Source organism: Triticum aestivum, chromosome 4B, assembly GCF_018294505.1.
Source record: "Triticum aestivum cultivar Chinese Spring chromosome 4B, IWGSC CS RefSeq v2.1, whole genome shotgun sequence".
NCBI lineage: Eukaryota > Viridiplantae > Streptophyta > Magnoliopsida > Poales > Poaceae > Triticum > Triticum aestivum.
In genome coordinates, this window is record NC_057804.1 from 195,484,576 (window position 1) to 195,509,758 (window position 25,183).

The following is a 25,183-nucleotide window of genomic DNA, read 5'->3' on the forward strand; positions in this document are numbered from 1 at the left end:
TATTGCAAATTGCGACGTTTGTCGTCGTGTAAAAGCAGAGCATCAACGGCCTGCTGGCACTCTTCAACCCTTAGCTATTCCTGAATGGAAATGGGATAAAATTAGTATGGATTTCATTACCGGTTTTCCCAGGACCAAGAGAGGGAATAATGCTATTTTCGTCGTGGTCGATCGTCTTTCCAAAGTAGCCCATTTCTTACCTGTTCGTGAGAGTATAACCGCTAGTCAGCTGGCAGATTTGTACATCTCCCGAATAGTGTCTCTCCATGGTGTTCCTTTGGAAATTAACTCGGATCGAGGAAGTCTTTTCACCTCTCGATTTTGGGAAAGTTTCCAAAATGCTATGGGAACCCGTCTCTCCTTTAGCACCGCTTTCCACCCTCAGTCGAGTGGTCAAGTGGAACGCGTCAACCAAATTCTAGAAGACATGCTTCGAGCCTCTGTTATCTCTTTCGGAATGGACTGGGAGAAGTGCCTTCCATTTGCCGAATTCGCCTACAACAACAACTATCAATCTAGCTTGGGTAAAGCCCCTTTTGAAGTTCTCTATGGACGACGATGTCGAACACCCCTTAACTGGTCAGAGACCGGGGAAAGACAATTCTTTGGCCCGGATATGATTCAGGAAGCAGAAGAACAAGTTCGTATCGTTCGTGAAAAGTTGAAAACAGCCCAATCTCGTCAAAAGAGTCAATATGACCGAAAACATAGGGCTATGACTTTCGAAGTTGACGAGAAGGCTTATCTTCGGGTCACCCCTCTGAAGGGAACCCATCGTTTCGGTATCAAAGGCAAATTGGCTCCTCGTTACATTGGACCTTTTCGCATTCTCGCCAAACGAGGAGAAGTTGCCTACCAGTTGGAACTACCTCCGCACCTCTCCAGAGTTCACGATGTCTTCCACGTTTCTCAACTCAGGCGTTGCTTCTCGGATCCTATCCGTGAAGTGGACCACGAAACGCTTGATCTTCCAAGATAATCTTACATATCGAGAGTACCCCATTCGTATCCTCGATCAGGCCGAACGTACCACCCGACGTCATAATATCAAGTTTCTCAAGGTTCAATGGTCGCACCATTCTGAGGATGAAGCAACTTGGGAAAGGGAGGATCGTCTTCGACTTGAATATCCCGCCTTCTTCCCGGAGGAACCCAAATCTCGGGACGAGATTCTTTTGAGTGGGGGTGAGTTGTCACACCCTAGCTAGTCATGCATTAGAGTGTTGCATCATGTTTACTCTTTCATCAGAAACTTGAAATGGGGATGACAGAACCCCCAGTCCCCTCTGAAACCAACTAGGGTTACTAAAATAATTTTTCAATGAACCTGAAATGCCCTTCTAAAATGCCCATCATTTTTGTCTTGGTTCAGAACCTCTGCCAAAAGTGGTGCACATTTTCCTAGGCCATCCTAGGGTTTTTGAATTAAATCATAAATATTTGAATTTGGGCATTTAAAATAATATAAAATATTTAAATGCTCAAATATCTCCAAACTAAAATGTTTCATGTTGGAAATAATCCAACTATGGGCCAGGAATAGTTTGGTGATTTTTGAAGTTGCCTAGGTATTTTATTAAATTCAACAAAGTTGCAGATATATTAAATAAAAAACAGAAACAGAAGAAAATGAAAAAACTTACCTGTCGCCCACCAGCCAGCCCACCTGGCCGGCCCAGCCCGGCCACCGCTCCAGCGAGCTGCTTGGCTTGCCAGGCAGGCAGCCAAGGTGCTCGGCGGCGGCACCGCAGCTCGCCACGCAGCTGCTCGCCGCCTCGCCGCCTCCCTCGCCCGGCTAACGCCGTGAACCGGCCTCCCTCTCTCCCCCGAACCCCCCAGACACCCCCTCTCCTCTCCAGCTCCTCCCCCTCGCACGCCCCAGCCATGGCCGACGCCATCGCCGCCACCCCCTCGCCGTAGCCACGCCCTCCGTCCACCCCACGCCGTGCCACCGTGTCCAGGAGCTTCGCCGCCGTCCACTTCATCGAGCTAGCCGAGCCCCGTGTGCTCGAGCGGCCCGAGACCACCGCACCGACCTCGTCCGAGCTCGCCGTCGCCGGAGATCCCTTTCAACGCCGTCGCTGCCTCAGCTCGTCCCCGACCCCGCCGGTGGCCTCTACGGGAGCGCTGTGAGCCTAGCTACTCCTCCGACCCTCTCTCTCTCATTCCCGAGCCGTGTAGCCACCGCACGAGGATCACACGCCCGCACCGTCGCGGACCTCGTCGCCGACGTGCTTCCGGCCACACTCCGGCCACAAGATGGTGTCCATCTTGCTCACCGAGTCCCACAGCACCTAGCTAGCCACTCCACGAGCCTCGCCGACCCCTCTAGCGCCAAGTTCATCCTCGACCGAACCCCGGTGGCCGCCAAAGTCGTCGCCGGCGCCAACTCCGGCCACCCCGACCCCAACGGACTCCGCCAAGAGCTGCGGTTTGTCCTCAGCTCCACTCCGGTGGTCTCCGCGGCCCCTTTGGTGGCCGAAATGGCCAAAACCACTCCCGCCGCCGCGTCGGGCTCGCCGGCGGCTAAACGCCGGCAGCCGACTTTGACTTTGACCACGGGTGGGCCCTGGTTGACTCCCCTGAGTCAATGACAGGTGGGGCCCAGCCCTGCTAATTATACAGGATTAGTTTTAATTAAATCTTAATTAAAATAATCACCCTGACATGCGGGACCCACTGTCAGGTTTGACCCAGACCTGTTCCGTTGACCTGCTGACGTCACACTGACGTCAGGCTGACGCAGTAATTGATTTTCTGGATTTAAATTAAATCAGGAAATTCCAGAATATTATTTAAACTTCAAAAATTCATAACTTTTATTCTGTAACTCCAAATTGGACAAATTATATATGAAAAATGATCAGAAAAATCCAATCTATCCATCTGTACTATTTTCATGCATGATCAAACAAGTTAAATTGATGTTTTAAGCAGAACAAGGAAAAGCACTTTAAAAGACCATATTTGAATTTGAAATTTGAATCCTTGATTCAAATTTGTTCAAACCCCTCTGGTTTTAGTTGCATTAGCCCAACACACTCATATTGCCATGTTTCATGCATGCATCATATTGTTGCACATTGTTTGGTGATGCTTGTGTATCGATGTCCTTTGCGACAGGTTCTGCCCCCGAGGAGTACCGTGATTACCCTAACGAAGAACCATATCAGTGCATCGAACCATCAGGCAAGCAACCAACCATTTGATCATATCGATACAATCCCATGTTCTCGCTCCTGCTCTCTTTTACTGCATTAAGACAACGCGATTCAAACTGCTGTGTGCTACGGTAGTTGAACCCATTTCCTCTGCATGACCTGTCATTGCCACAGTAACTAGATGAAACCCACTAGCATGTGTAGGAGTTGATTGAGCCATATGTATGTGTTGTTCCCACCTTGCTATGCCTGCTATGCTTAGAGTCGTGTCAGGTCTGGTTCATCTGGGTGATGGGCTAGAGTGAAATGATTATGTCGGTAATGAGAGTGGTGTGGTGAACACGATTTGGTAAAGGTATCGATGAGAGGCCATGTAGGAGTACATGGTGGGTTGTTTCATTGAAGCCGACCTTAAGCACTGAGATCTGTATGTGTGATTTAAGAATCAGCTACTACCATGCATTGGGCCCGAAACCAATGGACCCTCTCGACTTCTTATTCACCCTAGTTCTCCGTCCAGGAGTTGCAAGTAGTTTCTGGTGTTTGTAGCCTACTGGAGGCCGTGGACAGCGCTGACCGTAGGGGTGGGCTGTGATGCGGTAGGTACGTGGCACGGTGTACCGAATACCCGTTAGGTATCTCGGGAACCCTGTTCACATCGTTCGGGGCCGTATGGGAAACCTCGGCCGGACTCCCTGCGGATGGAACCCGAATAGGCGATAAACCTGGACTGGAGGCTTAGGTGATTAGGTAGGTCGTGGCCGACACCCACGTTGGGCTTCCGCTTGAAGGTTGCCGAGTACATGTCGTGTAAGCGACGGTAAGTGGTGAGAGCGTGTATGAAGAAGTACACCCCTGCAGGGTTAACATGATCTATTCGAATAGCCGCGTCCGCGGTAAAGGACTACTTGGTTGCCTATACAGTTCATAGACAAGTAAATGGAAACCGTTAAAAGCCTCAAGATAAGTGTGAGTGCCGAGGATGGCTCTTCCGTAGGAAGACGGAGGTGGATCCTCGGTAGTGTATTGAAGTGGTGAGTAGTGGACTCGTGTGCGCAAAACCATTTCAAGTTGAAGTATCGTAGGATAGCCTAGCCAAGAGTCAAAGCTGGCTTGCTGCAATAACTCCACCAACCCTTCTTGATACTATGCATGTATGTAGGATCTGATGTAAGTCTTGCTGAGTACCTTTGTACTCATGTTGCTATAATCTACATTTTTACAGAAGACGCTGCAACCCCTTCTGATGGGTTCTATGTAGACGTTGACATCAACGAGTAGGCTAAAGACCCAGGTGGTGACCCTGAGCTTGTGGAGGACCACGTAGTATAGTTAGGCTTTCCAAGCCTCTTTTATTTTACTAGTTGTCTGTACTCAGACAAGTTACTTCCGCTGCTGGTTTGTATGACTGTATGACTTGTATGTGGGGTCGTGAGACCCGTACCTTTGTGTATGTTATGTATGGCTCCCTGAGCCTTAAATAAAATACTTGTGTCATAGAGTCATGTTGTGATGCTTCGTTGTATTTGCACATATCGAGCATATTGTGTGTATGATTGAAATGCTTGGTATGTGTGGGATCTGACTATCTAGTTGTTTATCTTTAGTAGCCTCTCTTACCGGGAAATGTCTCCTAGTGTTACCGCTGAGCCATGGTGGCTTGCTACTGCTCTGGAACACTTAGGCTGGCCGGCATGTGTCCTTCTTCGTTCCTGTGTCTGTCCCTTCGGGGAAATGTCACGCTTTGAGTACCGGAGTCCTGTTAGCCCGCTACAGCCCGGTTTACCAGAGTCCTGCTAGCCCAGTGCTACAGCCCGGACCCACTTGCTGATGACCGACACGTTCGAAGCTGGGTCATGGATGCCTGTCCCTGTAAGTCTGTGCCACTTTGGGTTTACGACTAGTCATGTCAGCCCGGGCTCCTTTTCATATGGATGCTAGCGACACTATCATATACGTGAGCCAAAAGGCGCAAACGGTCCCGGGAAAAGGTAAGACGACACCCGTGGGGATACCGTGCGTGAGGCCGCAAAGTGATATGAGGTGTTACCGGCTAGATCGATGTGACATCGAGTCGGGGTCCTGACATGATTATTCTTTGAAAAATCTTGATGAAATTCTTCATAAGTCTATTGCCTTGAGTAAGATGAATTCTAGTGATCCTATGTTTGGTGATCGTCTATTTGAGCTTACAAACGGTATGCGTGCCAAAGGAAATGTTGGTATTATTAGTGATATTATTTCCGAAGCTATAAAAATTCATAGACAAGATCATTGTCAAAATCACTCTAACGAATCACCCTCTCTAGGATTTGATCCACCACATGACGATGTCGAACATGGATACTATGATGAGGATGATGATAGTGACTTCGATCTTGATGATGCAATGAGACATTTTGGTCTTATGGCAAATCTTCGGGGATATATGTTAGGAGGAAAGGAATGGGTCCTTGACAGTGGATGTACCAATCACATGACCGGAGATAAAGACATGTTTCGTGAGCTTGCTGATAATGATAGTCCTCGAAAGTATGTCACTTTCGGTGACAACTCAAAGGGTAAGGTGGTTGGCCTCGGTAAGGTGGCCATCTCACATGATAGCTCCATTCAGAATGTCATGCTCGTTGAATCTCTTGGATACAACTTACTTTCAGTATCTAGACTTGCTGACTTTGGTTTCAATGTCTTATTTACTGAAGTTGATTGCCAAGTGTTTCGTCGAGACAATCATAAAATGGTCTTTACCGGTATACGTAGAGGTGATCTTTACATTGTTGATTTCACTAAAAAGGCCCAACCTAAAACTTGCTTCATTGCTAAATCCTCAAAAGGTTGGTTATGGCATAGACGACTAGGTCACGTTGGCATGAGAAACCCTGACAAGCTTATTAAAGGAAATCATATCCTTGGAGTTAATGATGTCCTATTTGATAAGGATAGACTTTGCAGTGCTTGTCAGGCAGGTAAATAGGTTGAAGGAAGGCATCCCGTGAAGAACATCATGACCACAAAGAGGCCACTTGAGCTACTTCACATGGATCTCTTTGGTCCCAACTCTTACAAGAGTCTCGGTGGAAATTCTTTTGGTCTAGTTATAGTCGATGATTTTTCCAGATTTACCTGGGTGTTCTTTCTCGATGATAAATCACGGGTTCAGAAGATCTTCAAAAACTTTGCTAGGAAGGCCCAAAATCAGTTTGAAGTGAAGATCAAGAAGGTTCGCAGCGACAACGGAACGGAGTTCAAGAACGCAAATGTGGACACCTTTCTTGACGAAGAAGGGATTTCACACAAGTTCTCGGCTACGTACACACCTCAACAAAATGGAGTTGTTGAGAGGAAGAACCAGACGCTCATCGAAATGGCGAGAACGATGCTTGATGAGTACAAGACGCCGAAGCACTTTTGCGCAGAAGCGGTTGAGACAGCTTGTCATGCAACAAATCGCTTGTATCTTCACAAGCTACTCGGCAAGACGGCATACGAGCTCCTCACCGGTAACAAACCCCAAGTTGGATACTTTTGAGTATTTGGCTCAAAGTGCTACATTCTTGATAAGCATCGTCGTTCTAAATTTGCTCCTAAGTCTCATGAAGGTTTCCTGCTAGGTTATGGCTCAAACTCTCACACATATCGTGTCTACAACAATTTCACCCGAAAGGTTGAAGAGACGGTAGATGTGAAGTTTGATGAATCTAACGGCTCGCAAGTAGAGAAACTGCCAATTGATGTAGGAGACAAAGATCCTTCGAAAGCAATCCAAGACTTGTCTATTGGCAAGGTTCGTCCAATGGAGGTGAAGGAGAGTACCTCGTCCGTCCAAGTGGAAGCTTCTACTTCACGACAAGGTGAACCAAGAGGTGATACGGAAGCATCCACAAGTGGGACACACCAAGATGAAGGAAACGAGGAAGTGCATCAAGATGAACGTCAACAACCTCTTTCTCCACCACGACAAGAGAACGAAAACGCCAACAATGAAGAAGGCCAAGAAGAAGAACAAGATGAAGAAGATGTTCAACAAAGATCCAAGCAAAAGCTTTCACAAGTTCGAGCAAGAATTGCTAAAGACCATCTTGTCGAGCAAATCTACAATGATATTCAAACCGGGAGAATCACTCGCTCTAAAACTCGTTTAGCTAACTTTTGTGAAAACTATTCTTTCATATCTAGCATTGAACCTATGAAGGTCGAAGAAGCATTGGAAGATCCGGATTGGATAAATGCTATGCATGAAGAGCTACACAACTTTGAGAGGAACCAAGTTTGGACATTGGTTGAGAAGCCCGACAATAACCACAACATCATTGGTACCAAATGGGTGTTTCGCAACAAGCAAGATGAAGATGGACAAGTAGTTCACAACAAAGCATGTCTCGTCGCCCAAGGCTACACACAGGTCGAAGGTATGGACTATGGTGAGACTTATGCTCCCGTTGCTAGACTTGAGTCTATTCGCATCTTACTTGCCTATGCTAATCACCATGATATCACATTGTACCAAATGGACATTAAAAGTGCTTTTCTAAATGGTGAAATAGAGGAGGAATTTTATCTTAAACAACCTCCCGGCTTTGTCAATCCTAAGAAACCCAATCATGTTTACAAACTTCACAAAGCTCTTTATGGTCTTAAACAAGCTCCTAGAGCATGGTATAAATGCTTGACCAAGTTCCTTATTGAAAAAGGCTTTGAAATTGGGAAAATTGATTCCACACTCTTTACTAAAAGGGTTAATGGTGAACTATTTGTGTGCCAAATCTATGTTGATGATATTATATTTGGTTCAACTAACCCTCATTTTAGTGAGAAGTTTGGAAAGCTAATGTCGGAGAAGTTTGAGATGTCAATGATGAGTGAACTCAAATTCTTTCTTGGGTTGCAAATCAAGCAAACTAAGGAAGGTACTTTTGTCTCTCAAACGAAGTACACTAAGGACTTATTCAAGAAGTTCAATATGCAAGAATGCAAAGGTATGTCTACACCCATGCCTACTAGTGGACATCTTGATTTGACCAAAGATGGTGAACCGGTTGATCAAAAGGTTTACCGCTCTATGATTGGTTCATTGTTATATCTATGTGCTTCACGTCCCGATATTATGCTAAGTGTGTGCATGTGTGCACGATATCAAGCTGCTCCTAAAGAATGGCATCTTAAGGCTGTGAAAAGGATAGTGAGATACTTAATCCATACACCAAATTTTGGCATTTGGTATCCTAAGAGGGCCTCTTTCGATCTTGTTGGCTACTCTGACTCAGACTATGTCGGAGATAAGGTTGATAGAAAGTCCACTTCGGGTACTTGTCAATTTCTTGGTAGATCTCTTGTGTCTTGGTCCTCCAAGAAACAAAACTCGGTATCCTTATCCACCGCCGAAGCGGAATACATTGCCGCTGGTTCATGTTGTGCTCAATTACTTTGGATGACCCAAACTCTTAAAGATTATGGGATATATGTGAAACATGTCCCATTGCTCTGTGACAATGAAAGTGCTATCAAAATTGTTCATAATCCTGTGCAACATTCTCGAACTAAGCATATTGAAGTTCTTCATCATTTAATTCGAGATCATGTTGCTAAGGGTGACATTAACCTTAAGCATGTTCGCACTGAAAAGCAATTAGCGGATATATTCACTAAACCTCTTGATGAGGAAGTGTTTTGCAGGTTGAGAGGAGAATTGAACATCATTGATGCTTCAAACTTGGAGTAGAAACTCCATTGGACACATGCAAGACATGAGCTTATGACTAATCCTTGATATTTCTCTTATGATGAAAATCTTATGTCCTGGATATATTTGTATCTTGCATGCTATCTAACCCATGTAGGTACTTGGTTGAATCAAATTCCATGAGATTGTAATCTACTCATATCATGAGCAATCTCTACATATCACCAAGTCTCCACAAAGGTGGTTGAAGACAAGGAAGCACGAAACCATTCAAACATATCCTTTGAAAAATTCTATGTTAAACTTCATGATTGTCATTTTTGGATACACAAGTGCTCTTCCTTGCAAGAACTAACCCATGTAGGTAGATGGACTCAAATTCCAAGTGGTGCTCCAAATTCTTGATAAGCTACATCAACCTCGAGCACCACACAAAAGTTCAACTACATGGACAACACCACCAACCAAGGTATGTTATTCCATCTTAGAGAAGCTTTACTATAAGACATGAGCTAAAGCAACTCGACAAGATGTGAATACGTCAAGATTCTTAAATGAAAAATGGCAACCCCATTTTGAGTTTAAACGATGAGTATGACCTATGATCAAGTGATCTCACTTGACTCCTAAGTCAATATACTCTAACATAGGTGACTTCGTCGCCGACCATCTCTAGATGAAGTTCCCTTGTGTTTTCTTCTGTGTTTTTTGCATTTGGTTCATGCTTATTTGTTTCCCCTTTCAAAAAAAAAACTTCATCTAGATTTCTTTCTGTTTGCTCTGCATTTTCTGCATCCAATTCCTTGCATATCCTTCAGTAAATTCTTTGCAAATCTTTGTGAGATCTTTCTAGTCTAGTGAGCTGAGGTGACAAGTGTTTTCCCTGTGATAAACTCGGTTACACCGATTTGTTATTTTCGGTCCAACTGAACACTTTCGGTACCACCGAAGCATACCACTCGGTGCCACCGATTCCACAACAGGAAAAACAATCTGCCACTTATTCTGTGTTTCTTCTAATCCAGCTCCACTCAATGAATCTTGTCCTCTACAAGCATCACATTTTTATCATTGCTTTATGTTGTGACTCAAGGATCAAGCCCATTCACGTCAAATTCCAGAGGGAGAGAGAGAGATTACATCTTTATCAAGCCCTTCTTGGAAATTGATGTCAAAGGGGGAGAGAGAGATCACATCAAAGCTTATCATTTAGAGAGAGAGAGATCACATCTCAGAGGGAGAGAGAGAAGATCCTTCAAGGGGAGAGAGAGATGTCTAGGGGGAGAGAATACTAGTAGAAAGTATTTCTCAAGGATCCCAGATGCTTGGTGTTCAAGAGGAGAGATGCCACATGTCTTCTTGAGGGGAAAGGCATGTTCATATGTGCTTATTTGCATTAGCTTGCATTAGCTCTGTTCTTTATATCTTTCAGCTCTGATTTTCTGTTCCCTATCTTCTCCCAGTATCCCATGTTAGATTCAGGGGAGCAAGACATCTAAGGGAAAGAAATCATTTAAATTCATTGCATATCTTTACTCTTGGGGACATGTCCAATCAACTGTAGTACCTAGTACTCACTCTCTACATGTCATCCCAGTCTTGGTATTCTTGTGGTTTCTTCTATTTGCTCTGGCTAGTAGATGTATCTGTGTTATCTAACCTTGTTTACACAGGTTCATTCCATCCTAAGCCTACTCAAGACTACAAGGTAAGTATATGCATCACAATCATGTGTATGAGGAAACCTTGCTGATGTACATACTGTTTGCAAGAAGGACTCATGGGCACGAAGGTATTTCCTTTAATATTTTCTTGCTCTGATGCATATGGCGAAGATACATGTAACACATTGCCTGCTCTATCATGGTTATGCTCTCACATGCTTCTATATTTCATATTCACATGATTGCATACATGTAGGGGGAGCCTATGCTTGTTACATGTCTTTCCAAAGCTTTACTTGCTATTCTTTATATCCTTATCTAAAGCTTTGATGTATGTTGTCATCAATTACCAAAAAGGGGGAGATTGAAAGCACAAGTGCTCCCTAGGTGGTTTTGGTAATTAATGTCAACATATCTCTTGTTGGACTAACACTTTTATCTAGTATAATTCAGATAAGTTCAACATTGGAGTGGCATGGACTAAAGGATGTGGGAACTCCTTCAAGATGCTAAGGACAAAGGATTGGCTAAAGCTTCAAGCTCAAGACTCTTCATTTTACATTTCAGTGATCCAAGATCACATTGAGTCTATAGGAAAATCCAATACTATCAAGGAGGGATGAGGTGTTGCTTAATGAGCCTCTTGCTTCATGTGCTTTGTGATATGCTCCAAAACCCTCAACCACTTTCTCACATCCACATATGTCCTAAACCTCAAGTCAATCTCGGCCCCACTAATTCTTCCTATCCGGTGCCACCGAGTTTTGATGTCTTAACCACTGCCACAAACCCTAGGCAAATCGGTCTCACCGATAGGGATCTCGGTCTCACCGAGATGGGATTGTAATCTCTCTGTGTATGCCCATTATCAAAATCGGTCTCACCGAGTTTGAGCAATCGGTACTACCGAGATTATAATGCAAACTTCCTGGTTGACTCATTACCAAAATCGGTCCCACCGAGTTTGATAATCGGTCCAACCGAGTTTGCCTGACCAACTCTCTAGTTAGCTAATTATCAAAATCGGTCTCACCGAGTTTGTGTAATTGGTCTCACCGAGATTACGTTATGCCCTAACCCTAACCATATCGGTTCTACCGAGTTGCATTTAGGCCCCACCGAAAATCCTAACGGTCACTAAATTTGTCAAATTGGTCCGACCGAGTTTCTCAATTCGGTCCCACCGAGTTTGGTAAATTGTGTGTAACGGTTAGATTTTGTGTGGAGGCTATATATACCCCTCCACCTCCTCTTCATTCGTGGACAGAGCCATCAGACTAAACCTACACTTCCAACATCCCATTTCTGAGAGAGAACTACCTACTCATGTGTTGAGGCCAAGATATTCCATTCCTACCATATGAATCTTGATCTGTAGCCTTCCCCAAGTTGCTTTCCACTCAAATCCTCTTTCCACCAGATCCAAATCATATGAGAGAGAGTTGAGTGTTGGGGAGACTATCATTTGAAGCACAAGGGCAAGGAGTTCATTATCAACGCACCATTTGTTACTTCTTGGAGAGTGGTGTCTCCTAGATTGGCTAGGTGTCACTTGGGAGCCTCCGACAAGATTGTGGAGTTGAACCAAGGAGTTTGTAAGGGCACGGAGATCGCCTACTTCGTGAAGATCTACCGCTAGTGAGGCAAGTCCTTCGTGGGCGACGGCCACGGTGGGATAGACAAGGTTGCTTCTTCGTGGACCCTTCTTGGGTGGAGCCCTCCGTGGACTCGCGCAACCGTTACCCTTCGTGGGTTGAAGTCTCCATCAACGTGGATGTACGATAGCACCACCTATCGGAACCACGCCAAAAACATCCGTGTCTCCAATTGCGTTTGAATCCTCCAAACCCTTCCCTTTACATTCTTGCAAGTTGCATGCTTTACTTTCCGCTGCTCATATACTCTTTGCATGCCTGCTTGCTATATGTTGTGAATGTTAAACTTGTGCCTAAACTCAACTTAAACTTTAAAAGGCTAAAAACTGTAACTTTGGTACTTAGTGTCTAATCACCCCTCTCTAGACACCTCTTCTCAAGGTCCTACATTGGATGAACAGTGAGTGGTGGGGGTGGATGACCAGGACCCCGTGGCGTTGCCTCTGGATGAACAGGAACCCGATCGATCGAGCTAGTTGGGGCTAGATGAATAGGACCCCGTGGAGGGCTGGATGAATAGGATGACCCCGTGGAGGGCTGGATAAACAATAGACAGTGGAGGGGTGGATGAACAGTAACCCGTGGAGGGGTGGTTGAACAGGAGCCCATGGAGAGGGGTGGTTGAACAGTAGCCGGTGGAGTTGCGCGCGGTGGAGGCTGGATGGACAGGAGCCCGTGGATGAACAGTCGCAGGTGGAGGCTGGAGGAGGTCGATGGTGGATGAACAATAGCTCGTGGAGGCTGGAGGAGGTCGACGGTGGAGATGAACAATATCCCGTGGAGTCCCGTTTTGCGGCACGCCACACCCTCCCGATGAACAGGACCCCCGTTTCAACCGTAGCGCTCCAACACAAGTCCGTTTCCTCCGTTTTGCGGTATACCACACCCCTCCCGATGAACAGGACCCCGTTTCGACCATAGGAGGTCCAACACAAGTCCGTTTCCTCGGTTTTGCGGTACGCCAGACCCCTCCCGATGAACAGGATCCCGTTTCGAACATGGTCGGTCGAACACAAGGTCGTTTCCTCCGTTCTGCGTTACGCTAGGCCTCGTTTCCATCGCCTGTTCCGTCCAATCCCTCCCGATGAACACGACGACGCATTCCGTTCCGACCCAGTCGGTTGGCTCCCCATGAACACGACGACGACCTTGTTTCTCCATTCCGACCCAGCCATGTACACGAGCCCTGGCCGTACGTATGCGCGAGTAGGCGTTCGAGACCCCGCCCATATGTACATACATGGCCGTATTTTCTTTCTTGCACACTGACCGCTGTACGTACATGTACATGCTACGTGCGCGCCTCTACTACGACACGTGCATTCCTCTACATCCACCAGTATGTATGTACATGTTCGTGACTGTCGGATTTCGGGTTCCGGCAGACCCTTGAGGTTCGAACACTGGGGTGTGCGCGGAAAACACACCCTCAGCCTACCCATGTTTCACCGCCTCGCTAGGATCTAAACTACACGAAGAACAACACAAGGGACACAAGGTTTATACTGGTTCAGGCCACCATTGTGGTGTAATACCCTACTCCAGTTTGTGGTGTGTGGATTGCCTCTGGGGCTGATGAGGAACAGTACAAGGGAAGAACAGCCTCGCGAGGGTCTATTCTTGGTGGGTGCGATGAACTGCTAGGGGAGTTCAGTCGCCTCTCTCTCTCTCTCTCTCTCTCTCTTAGGTGTCGATCTGATCGGATCCAGATGCCCTACCCTATGGGTGGCTAGTCCTATTTATAGGCGAAGGCCCCGAGCCTCTTCCCAAATATTGAGCGGGAACGGCGCCAACAATTGGCCATTTTGAAGGGGAACATCTAGTACACTCATCCTGACTAAAGTTGGTCCTCTCCTGCAAAAGACCCTGACGATGACGCTGGCTTGGGCTCCACGATGACCTCCGTTATGCCGTCCTGCTGGTCTTGGTCTTGTTGCACCGAAATGGTGGCCTTTGCTTGATACCCTTGCCTGCACTTGCCCCCTTTGCACCAAAGGGGAAACAAGGACTCTGCGCAGGCCGGCGCCCGCCTGGCGCCCGCCTGGCCTTGGTTGTCATGGCTTGCATCACGGGCACCTCGTGAGGTACCCCGCCTTGATCTCTCCGCCTCCTCGTGAGCCAGCCTGATGAGGCCGTGCCTGAGGAAGCCTCCTGTCGTCCGCCCCGCAAGGCTTGGCCCCTCGCGAGGGTCTTGAGCATGTGTGGACGAAGATGGGCCATACTGGGCCACTCCTTGAGCCACGCCGCAAGCCGTAGGCAGGCAAGTCTGGGTACCCCCATTCCCAGAACGCCGACAGTAGCCCCCGGGCCCAAGGCGCGCTTGGACTTGGCTTAGCAGAGAAGCAAAGGGGCAAGTGCGTAGCGCCACGTGCCCCAATAGCCTGTGGCCTTGGGTGCCGCGTGGCGGTCGATTGGACGTGGGCGTCCTGGCTCCCCCACGACGCCTCGGTAGCTGCATGCAAAACGGGTCATGATTACATGTGATCGTGGAGGTCGACGGTTGGCCTCCCTCAACTATATGTACGGAACAGCGCGAGCCCTTCCAATCCATCTCTTTCTGCTACTCTTTGTCTTCCTCTTCGTCCTTGCTCGCCATCCCCATGGCTCCGCCCAAGAGGTTCTCGGCTGCGGAGAAAGGGAAGGTTTGCCAGGAAGGGCCCGGCTCCCCTCCAACCAAGCGCGGCCAAGGCCGCCCTCGTAAGCACCTCGCTGCCCCTGCTATGGCTTCCCGGGGCCGTGGAAGCAGCCCTCTGTGTAGCGGTGGGCGTCCAGCTGCCGTCGAGAGGTATGCTGGGGCTGTGCGACCCCCAAGGCCACGCTTCCGCTCAGTGGAGGTGCTGCTGGAGTTCGTCGTGTGGTCGGCGGACCCGACCGGTACCTAGCTCCAACTTCCCCGTTTCTTCATAGGTGAGCTTCCGGCTGGTGCCCCAGGCGGCCTTTGGCTTCAGGCAGATGGTTGTTGCAGCAGGTCCTCTTGGGTTACCCTGGAGGTCTCCACTGCCGGGGAGGCGACCTTGACCCGTGGTTGGCAAACATTTGCCCACGCGCGCGACCTGCGCCGATGTTGCACTCTGCACTTCAAGTTTGACGGCAACGCCACCCTCTACATGAGGGTGTTCGGGGAAGACGGTTGCCGCACCGGATGCTGTCCTGAAGATGATGACCGTGGTCGCGCGCCCAGCCCCAGCATTGGTCGGGGTGAAGGGGGTGGTGGGCGCGCAGGCAGCGGAGCCCGAGATCCGCCGAGCTCCGGTGACTCCCCTTCGGGTAGCAGCTCCTCCAGCGGCGGTCGCGACCAGCCCCCTCGTCGTCGCCTCCGTCTGGGAGAGGGTAGCGGGTTGGCCCGCTACCGTGCTCCGGTGAAGCGGGAGGCGGAATCCAGTTGAGCTTCTGAGGTTGTACGAGCCTTCGCTGAGAGCTGGCGCCGAGCAAGTCGTCCCCCCTTTTGCTTTCCTTTCTTTCCTACACGAAAAGAATGTAATCTGTTGCCCCGCGGGGCGTGTTGAACTATTGCTGTTTTAATTGGTGCGTTGTTTCTACTGCTTATGTGCTATGTTTTCATTCTGTGTGCCTATGCATGAAAACCACTTATCTTGGGGGGCTCGTTGCGGTCCTCGCCTCCCGAGGCCAGTGCCTCGTCCTGCGCCTTGTGTCCTACAGATTTTAGTCAGTAGGGGTAGTCCCCAGCCTTGGTAGTGAGGGGAACCAACCCAAACCCCGTGATCGTGTCGCGATGCCCGTGCGGCACAGACTGGGAGGGGTTCTCCCGTAGCGGACTCGAACAGGGAAGTTCCAAATTACTGGGCAGAAAACACTCGCGAGGGTGCCCACGCTCCCCCCTCGCGAGACCTTGCACGGGAGAAAACGAAATGAACAAGCAAAACGGAAGAGTCGCGAGCTCGAAATGGCAACAGCTTCGGAAAAACTTCAAACAGGAACAAACATGCCAACTGCGGAAAGCAAATGAAAGAGGTCGCGTCCGGCACCTAGTCTAGTCTTCGACGTCTTCTCACCAGCGCGGAGCTAAGTGCTGCCACTGGGCGTGGGCAGGAGCCCCCGAGGCCCGAGGGCGGCACTCCGGAGACTCCGGGGCGTGTACAGCCCCACTCATTATTACGTGAGAGTGTCACGGGCAGCAAGCTTCATAGGTGTTTGCCTTCTTCACAGGCACCCGGCCTTTTCCAAAATGCTGCTGCTTCACAGGCATTCGCCTTCTTCACAGGCACCGGGCCTTTTTCAAAACACAGCAACTTCACAGGCATTCGCCTTCTTTACATGCACCGAGCCTTTTTCAAAACACAGCAACTTCACAGGCATTTGCCTTCTTCACAGGCACCGGGCCTTTTTCAAAACACAACAACTTCACAGGCATTTGCCTTCTTCACAGGCACCGGGCCTTTTTCAGGGGTAAAACCTTCGGAGGTGTTGGATGTTCCACGCGTTCTGGATGGGCACCCCCTCCTGGGTCTCCAAGCATGCGGAGCCGGGCCTGGAAACATGAACAACCTTAAACGGGCCCTCCCACATGGGAGAGAGCTTATGCAGCCCCTCCCTGGAGAGAACCCATCTGAGCACAAGGTCCCCTACCTCGAGAGTCCTAGGGAGGATGTTGCGGCAGTGGTATCGCCGCAGTGCTTGTTGGTACCTTGCCGCCCGTAGGGCAGCTTCTTGGTGATGCCCCTCCCCCAGCAAGAGATCCGTCCCCCGCATGGCGTCCTGCTGCACTTCGTCGAACGCCAGGACCCACGCGGAACAACGTCTGACCTCGTGAGGGAGAACAACTTTAGCTCCATAGACCAGGAAGAACAGGGCCTCGCCTGTCGGCTTGGTTGCGGTCATGCGGATCGACCATAGCATAAACTGGAGCTCGCCGTACCAGCCCCTGCCGCAGGCCTCCAGCTTCTTCTTGAAGGTTCTGGTCTTGAGGCCCCTCAGGACTTCTGCATTGGCTCGCTCGGCCTGACCGTTACTGCGCGGGTGCGCCACCGAAGCGTAGCATATCTGCGTTCCAAGGTTAGCACAATATGTTTTGAAGAGGTTACTGGTGAACTACGAACCGTTGTCGGTGATGATGCGGTTCGGCACCCCGAATCGGCTCACGAGGCCCTTGATGAACTTGACCGTGGAGCCTGCGGGGATGGTGCGGACAGCTTCCACCTCAGCCCACTTGGTGAACTTGTCCACGGCTACGTAGAGGTAGCGGTAGCCCCCTGGCGCCCGAGGGAACGGGCCCAGGATATCCAACCCCCAGACTGCGAAGGGACACGAGAGGGGTATAGTCTGCAGACCTCCCGCCGGCTGATGGATCTGCTTGGCATGGAGCTGACAGGCCTCGCAAGCTTTCACCAGTTCCGCAGCGTCAATGAGTGTCGTGGGCCAATAGAACCCGCTGCGGAATGCCTTACCGACGAGAGTTCGCGATGACGAGTGGTGCCCACAGTCGCCACTGTGTATGTCTGCCAGTAGCTCTTTCCCTTGCTCCCTGGAAATGCAATGTAGGGACACATCATTCGGTCGTCTTCGGTAGAGCTCCCCATCCTGAAGGCAGTATGCGGTGGCCTGTCGCGCCACACGCTCCACCTCCTCCTCCTTTTCTGGCAACATGCCTTGCGCCAGGTAACTCCTAAGCTCCGTGATCCAGCACCCCTCCTGAGGTTCCAACGCCAGGAGCAGGCGCGCTCCTGATGTCGGACCACAGACCGGGGCTCCCGAGGTAGGCGGCTGGGGGAGCTCCCCTCGGGGCTGCGCCGTGCTTGATAGCGATGGCGTCACCGAGGGCTTGAAGAGCCGCTCCTCGAAGACGCCAGGCTCCTGAGGTAGCCGCCTGGATGCCCTTTTTGCGATGTCATCGGCCTCTTGATTGGTGCCGCGAGGCACATGCTGCAACTCCAGCCCCCAAAACTGCTTCTCTATCCTACGGACTTCCGTGAGGTAGGCTTCCATGTGCTCGTCCTTTGGTTCGTATACTTTGTTGGAGAAGTTGACAAGGAGCTACGAATCACCCTTGATGGTGAGGCGCTTCACCCCCAGGGCGAGTGCGGTCTTCAGGCCTGCTATCAGGCCTTCGTATTCTGCTATGTTGTTGGAGACCTTTTCCCCATGCTGAAAACAGAGTTGCACGGTGTAGTAGAGCTTGTCTTGAGTGGGGGATATGAGTACCGCTCCAGCCCCTGTGCCATGTCGGGAGAACGCCCCATCGAAGTACATGACCCATCCGTCCGGTGCCTCGCTCCCTGGGAGAGCGATCGATCCTCGCCAGCCTCGAGGCCTGGCGCCTCTGCCCATTCCGCCACGAAGTCCACAAGCGCAGCCCCTTTGATGACTCTGGTTGTGCTGAATTCTATCTGAAACACCTACAGCTCGATGTTCCACTCAGCGACTCTTCCAGCTGAGTTGGGGCTCCTGAGCACCCTTTCCAAAGGGTATGCTGAGACAACCTTGATGGGATGGCCTTGAAAATAGTGTCGCAGCTTCCGCGAGGCCACCAATAGCGCAAGGAGGAGTTTCTAGGGCATGGGGTACCACGCCCTTGCGTCCCGCAATACCGTGCTGACGAAGTACACTGGGTGCTCGACTAGGTTGAGAGTGCTGGTGCCACTAGCGTCCTCCGGATACCGGGGCGCCTCATGAGACAACAGAGCCCCCGGCGACTAGTCGCCTGAGGGAGGGGCCTCTTCTGTTTCGGGTGTGCTTCCCTTCTGTGGCTGGTCCTCCTTGGCTGCAGCCGCAGTCGCTGTGAGGCCCTCTCGGTCCTGTTTTGCTTTAACCCGGACGGTTGCTGTGACCTTGGTTCTACGCTCCTCCCTAACAGCCACCAGGGCTGCGCTGGCTGAGTAGGGGGTGGCCGCAAGGTAGAGCACTAGGGGCTCCTGAGGGCGCGGAGCCACCATCACCGGGGGGCTGGTTAAGTACCTCTTGAGATCTTGGAACGCCTTGTCGGCCTCTTCAGTCCATTCAAAGGGGCCCTTTTTCTTCATCAGCTTGAAGAAGGGCAGCACTCGTTCCCCCAGCTTGGAGATGAAACGCCCTAGTGTGGTCACGCGCCCGGTGAGCTTCTGCATCTCTCTGAGGGTCTTCGGTGGGCTCATGTCCTCCACTGCTTTTACCTTTTCTGGGTTGGCCTCGATGCCCCGGTGGGATACTAGGAAACCCAGGAGCTTGCCCGAGGGGACTCCAAACACACATTTCTCCGGGTTGAGCCGTAGGTCCACCTTGTTAAGGCTCGCGAAGGTTTCCTCCAAGTCCTGTATCAGAGTTTTTGCCTCTCGAGACTTCACCACAATGTCATCGACATAAGCCTCTGCATTCCTCCCGAGCTGCCGACCCAAGGCGATGTGCATTAGCCGCTGAAAGGTCGCACCGACATTGCGCAACCCAAACGGCATGCACGTATTGCAGTAAACCCCACACCGGGTTAGGAAGGCCGTCTTTTCCACATCTTCTACTGCCATCTTGATCTGGTGGTAGCCGAAGAAGGCATCCAGGAAACACAACAAGTCGCACTCGGCGGGGGAGTCGACGATCTGGTCGATGAGAGGGAGCGGGAATGGATCCTGTGGGCAGGCCTTGTTGAGGTTGGTGAAGTTGACACACATGCGTTCCTTTCCCCCCTTCTTCGGCACGACCATAGGGTTAGCCAGCCAGTCTGGGTAGCGGACCTCGCGAATGACCCCCGCCGCTTCCAACTTGTTGGTCTCATAGACGATGAAAGCTTGCTTCTCAATGGACTGCCGCCTTGCCTTCTGCTTCACTGGGCGCACGTTGGGGCACACGTTGAGGTGATGCTCGATTACGCCCCTCGGGACCCCTGCTAGCTGATCAGGTTCCCACGCGAATACCTTCTTGTTCACGCGCAGGAATTTCACCAAAGCTTCCTCCTATTCGGGCTCGAGGTTGGCGCCTATGGTGAAGGTGGCACTGGTGGACCCGTCCTCGTCAACCAGTACCTGCTTGGTTTCCGCCTTGTCCTGAGTGAATAGCTGCTTCTTCTTGGCCGGTGCAGCCCCCTTGGGCTCAGAGGCGTCTGAGTTGATGGGCCGCGCCGCCGCTGCGGCCTTGAAAACGAGCTTGAGCGCTTGCAACGCGTCCCCGGTGTCCCCAGACACGGTGAGGACGCCGCTACTCCCGGGCATCTTCATGAGGTTGTATGTTGGGTGAGTTGCGGCCATGAACCGGGCTAGCGCCGGGTAGCCAAGGATGGCGTTGTATGGGAGGCCGATGGGGGCGATGTCGAAGTCGATTAGCTCCGTGCGGAAGTTGTCGTAGGTGTCGAAGGTCATCGGAAGGCGGATCTGCCCCAGGGAGCCGACGTAGCCACCTACGACGCCCAAGAAGGGCTTGCTGGGCTGCAGCCGTTCCGGCGGTACGTGGAGAAGGCTGAAGGCCTCCACTGAGAGCACCCTAAGGCCAGCGCCACCGTCGATGAGGGTCTTGGTGACCGCCACATTGCAGATGGTGGGGGTGCATAACATTGGGAGCGCTCCTAAGCAGGCCGAGTTGGAGGGGTGATCATCTAAGCTGAAGGCCAGATCGGCTTTAGGTGCCGCCCAACCCGGAGGCGCCCCGCGCGGCACAAGAGCGGCGCCGATCTGGCGGACGAACGACTTGATGCGGTGGTCTGAAGGTGGTGCCTGCGATCCGCCCAGGAGGGCTGCGACGACGGGGGGCACCGGCACGGCATGATGGGCAAGGAAGAGGTTGCACAACTCCTCCCAGGAGGCCACAGAAGCCGCCGGCAGGTGGAGCAGCTACATGCGCGGGACGCCGGTGAGGGCCATGGGCAGCCAGCTAGCCATGACCCTGTCATCGCCTCTGGCCTTGAGGACGACTTCTTCATATGCTAGCAGGAAGGCCAGCGGATCGGCCGCGCCGTCGTAGCGCGGCGGCATGTCCGGCTTGAACTTGTTCGGCCACTGCACCTGTCGCAAGGCGGGGGCCAGGGCTCGAAGCCCCCTGGTTCCCGCGCCGGCGTCGACAGCCGAAGTGGGCGGTGCGTTGGCCGCCATGAGGGCGGAGCGCGGTGCTGATGGAGAACGGGTCGGCGGAAGGGAGAGCACCGGCGCACCCCCTACCTGGTGCGCCAAATGTCGGATTTCGGGTTCCGTGTGATAGCCTGGCTTATCAGGGATGATAGACTACTCATATCAATAAGGAATTCCTTCTTTTCCGGAAGCCCATTCAGACAGAACTCCAAAGTTAAGCGTGCTCAGCTTGGAGTAATTTCAGGATGGGTGACCGACCGGGAAGTTGCTCCCGGGTGCGCATGAGTGAGGACAAAGTGCGTAGAAAAGACTAGTATTGATCTGTGGCGCCAGTCTAGATACCGCCAGGAGTAACGACCACCGGCGGGTGTGTCTGAGGCGTTACAAGTTGGTATCAGAGCCGACCCTCATGGTTACACATATGGTTGCGGACAGGTGCGCGGTCATGTTGTTCATGACGTTTGTGACCCATTGCGGCACACGACATGGCACATGTACCGGACTTGATGCACAGACGTATGTGCCAAGAGGGAACATTCCTATGGCCCGACGAGGACTTCGGTTCCTCTGAGTGGGGGTGTATGTGATAGCCTGGCTTATCAGGGATGATAGACTACTCATATCAATAAGGAATTCCTTCTTTTCCGGAAGCCCATTCAGACATAACTCCAAAGTTAAGCGTGCTCAGCTTGGAGTAATTTCAGGATGGGTGACCGACCGGGAAGTTGCTCCCGGGTGCGCATGAGTGAGGACAAAGTGCGCAGAAAAGACTAGTATTGATTTGTGGGGCCAGTCTAGATCCCGCCAGGAGTAACGACCACCGGCGAGTGTGTCCGGGGCGTTACATTCCAGCAGACCCTTGAGATTCGAACACTGGGGTGCGCGCGGAAATCACACCCTCAGCCTACCCATGTTTCACCGCCTCGCTAGGATCTAAACTACATGAAGAACAACACAAGGGACACAAGGTTTATACTGGTTCAGGCCACCATTGTGGTGTAATACCCTACTCCAGTTTGTGGTGTGTGGATTGCCTCTAGGGCTGATGAGGAACGATACAAGGGAAGAACAGCCTCGCGAGGGTATATTCTTGGTGGGTGTGATGAACTGCTAGGGGAGTTCAGTCGCCTCTCTCTCTCTCTCTCTTGGGTGTCGATCTGATCGGATCCAGATGCCCTACCCTGTGGGTGGCTAGTCCTATTTATAGGCGAAGGCCCCGGGCCTCTCCCCAAATATTGAGCGGGAAGGGCGCCAACAATTGGTCATTTTGAAGGGGAACATCTAGTACACTCATCCTAACTAAAGTTGGTCCTCTCCTACAAAAGACCCTGATGATGACGCTGGCTTGGGCTCCACGATGACCTCCGTTCTGCCGTCCTGCTGGTCTTGGTCTTGTTGCACCGAAATGGTGGCCTTTGCTTGATACCCTTGCCTGCGCTTGCCCCCTTTGCACCAAAGGGGAAACAAGGACTCTACGCAGGCCGGCGCCCGCCTGGCCTTGGTCGTCATGGCTTGCGTCACGGGCACCTCGTGAGGTACCCCGCCTTGATCTCTCTGCCTCCTCGTGAGCCAGCCTGATGAGGCCGTGCCTGAGGAAGCCTCCCGTCGTCCGCCCCGTGAGGCTTGGCCCCTCACGAGGGTCTTGAGCATGTGTGGACGAAGATGGGCTGTACTGTGCCACTCCTTGAGCCACGCCGCAGGCCGCAGGCAGGCAAGTCTGGGTACCCCCGTTCCCAAAACACCGACAGTGACCAGAATGTCAACGCTACGTGCGCTTTGACCAGGTGGGTCCCGACTGTCACGCACTTCCTTGCGTGCGAAGATGTAGCTGGTGGGTCCCAGCAGTCAGGGGGGTGAATCATTTTTTGCCCGGACGCACTTCCTTGCGTGTGAAGATGTAGCTGGTGGGTCCTAGCAGTCAAGGGGGAAACATTTTTTTCGCGAAATACAGTGGCCCGTTCGGTGGGTCCCTGCTGTCAAGTGGAGGTATCATTATTTTCCGCGTAATAAGGATGCACTTCCTTGCTGCGGCCGTGGACCCAGCTGTCAGCCTCTCCACGTATAGTCCATGTCCGATGGAAGTCGTTCCTTGACCACGTTGACCGCGCCACGCCGAGAGTACCATGGTGGTGGACGACGGCGAGGCCTGGGAAGGGGACGACGTGGAGCTGGGGAAGACGCGGCAGTGGATGCCCATGCGAAGAGGGGTACGAGGGTTCACTGGTTTGGCTGCGGTGTATGGCTGCCGTCGCCGTAGAATAACAGGGGGTGTGGGTGAGTAGAGAGTTGGCCTGACCAGCGGTGGGAGTAGTATGGGGGCGGTGAGGCCTCCGCGGCAGCACAGCCGGCCACGGGAGGCAGGAGCAGGCGGCACGACTGGCGCTGCTTCGGGCGGCTGGAGCAAGAAGACTAGAGGTTGAAGAAGCACTATGGCCATTGGATGGACATCATACAGTCACTGGAGTATTGACTAAGTTGACAAAGCCCTCCGTCCCTGTCAACTTAGTAGGCCCACAAGTCAGCCACCCACTATGGTGGGTCCTAGCTAGCAGGGGGTATTCGTTTTTTGTGTGTAATAAGGAGACACTTCCTTGCGTAAGAAAATATAGCTGATGGGTCCAACCTGTTAGCAGGGGGAACATTTTTTTTTGCGAAATACAGAGGCCCTTCTGGTGGGTCCCAGATGTCAGCTGGAGGAATCATTATTTTGCGCGTAATAAGGAGGCATTTCCTTGTGTGCGGCCGTGGACCCAGCTGTCAGCCTCTCCACGTACAGTCCACGTCCGATGGAAGTCGTTCCATGACCATGTTGACCATGCTGCGCCGAGAGCACCAGGGCGGTGGACGATGGCGAGGCCTAGGAAGGGGACGACGCGGAGCCAGGTAAGACGCGATAGTGGATGCCCACGTGGAGAGGAGTACGAGGGTTCACTGGTTCGGCTATGGTGTGAGGCTGCCGTCGCTGTAGGGCCTGGCTAGCGGTGAGAGTAGTAGGGGGCGGTGAGGCCTCAACGACAGCATAGCCGGCCACTGGAGGCAGGAGCAGGCGGTATCGCCGGCGCTGGTTTGGGCGGCTGGTGCAAGAAGAGCAGCACTTGAAGAAGAAGCAGGACCGTTCGATTCAAATCCAACGGTTACTGCTGCTACAATCGTTTGTTGACTAAGTTGACAAGCCCTGCGTACGCGTCAACTTAGTAGGCCCACAGGTCAGCCTCCCAACCGGTGAGCCCCATATGTCAGTGGGAGGAATCATTTTTTTTGTGTAATAAGGAGGCAGTTGATTGCGTGCGGCCAGGCCAGCGGAGGGAGTAGGGTGGGCCGGGGAAGCCTGCACGGCATCACATCGGGCCACAAGAGGAGGGAGCAGGCAGTCTCGCCGGCGCTAGTTTAGGCGGCTGGAGCAGGAAGATCGGAGATTGAAGAAGCACGTCGGCCGTTGGATGGCCATCCAACAGTCACTGCTGCTAGAATCGTGTGTTGACTAACAAAGCCTTGCGTAAACAAGTCAGCCTCAAAATATGTGGCGTGTACAACCCATTTGCTATTATTTTTATAATTTTTACTCATTTTCTAATTCATATGGAATTTATTGCAGCCCTTTTTCCATTTTTAGAATTGCTGCCCATTTTCTGGTAAGTACCAGGGTTAAAAAAAATTAACTAAATATGCGCAAAATTTTGAAAATTCGCAAATTTTGGCTGGGGAACAAAATATTCTTAATCCAAAAATTAGTAGCCATACTAAAACAAATTTAAAAATAAATTAGTACTATGTCATGTTAAATCCAATGAAATACTATAAAATATCAGGGAAGAACAAAAACAAAAAAAGAAACTAATATCCCATTTGCTATAATTTTTTTGGAATTTTCAACCCCTTTGATATTACTTTTAACAGACACTGACCATACTCTTTGGCCAGGCCAGAATGCATCCCTCCTCGTCTTGAAAGATTTGCAGCCCAGTAAGTCGAACAAAACAAATAGGCCTAGCTTGGGTATTCTTCAAAAAGAAATACTGGGCTACCTATTTTCCCAAAGAAA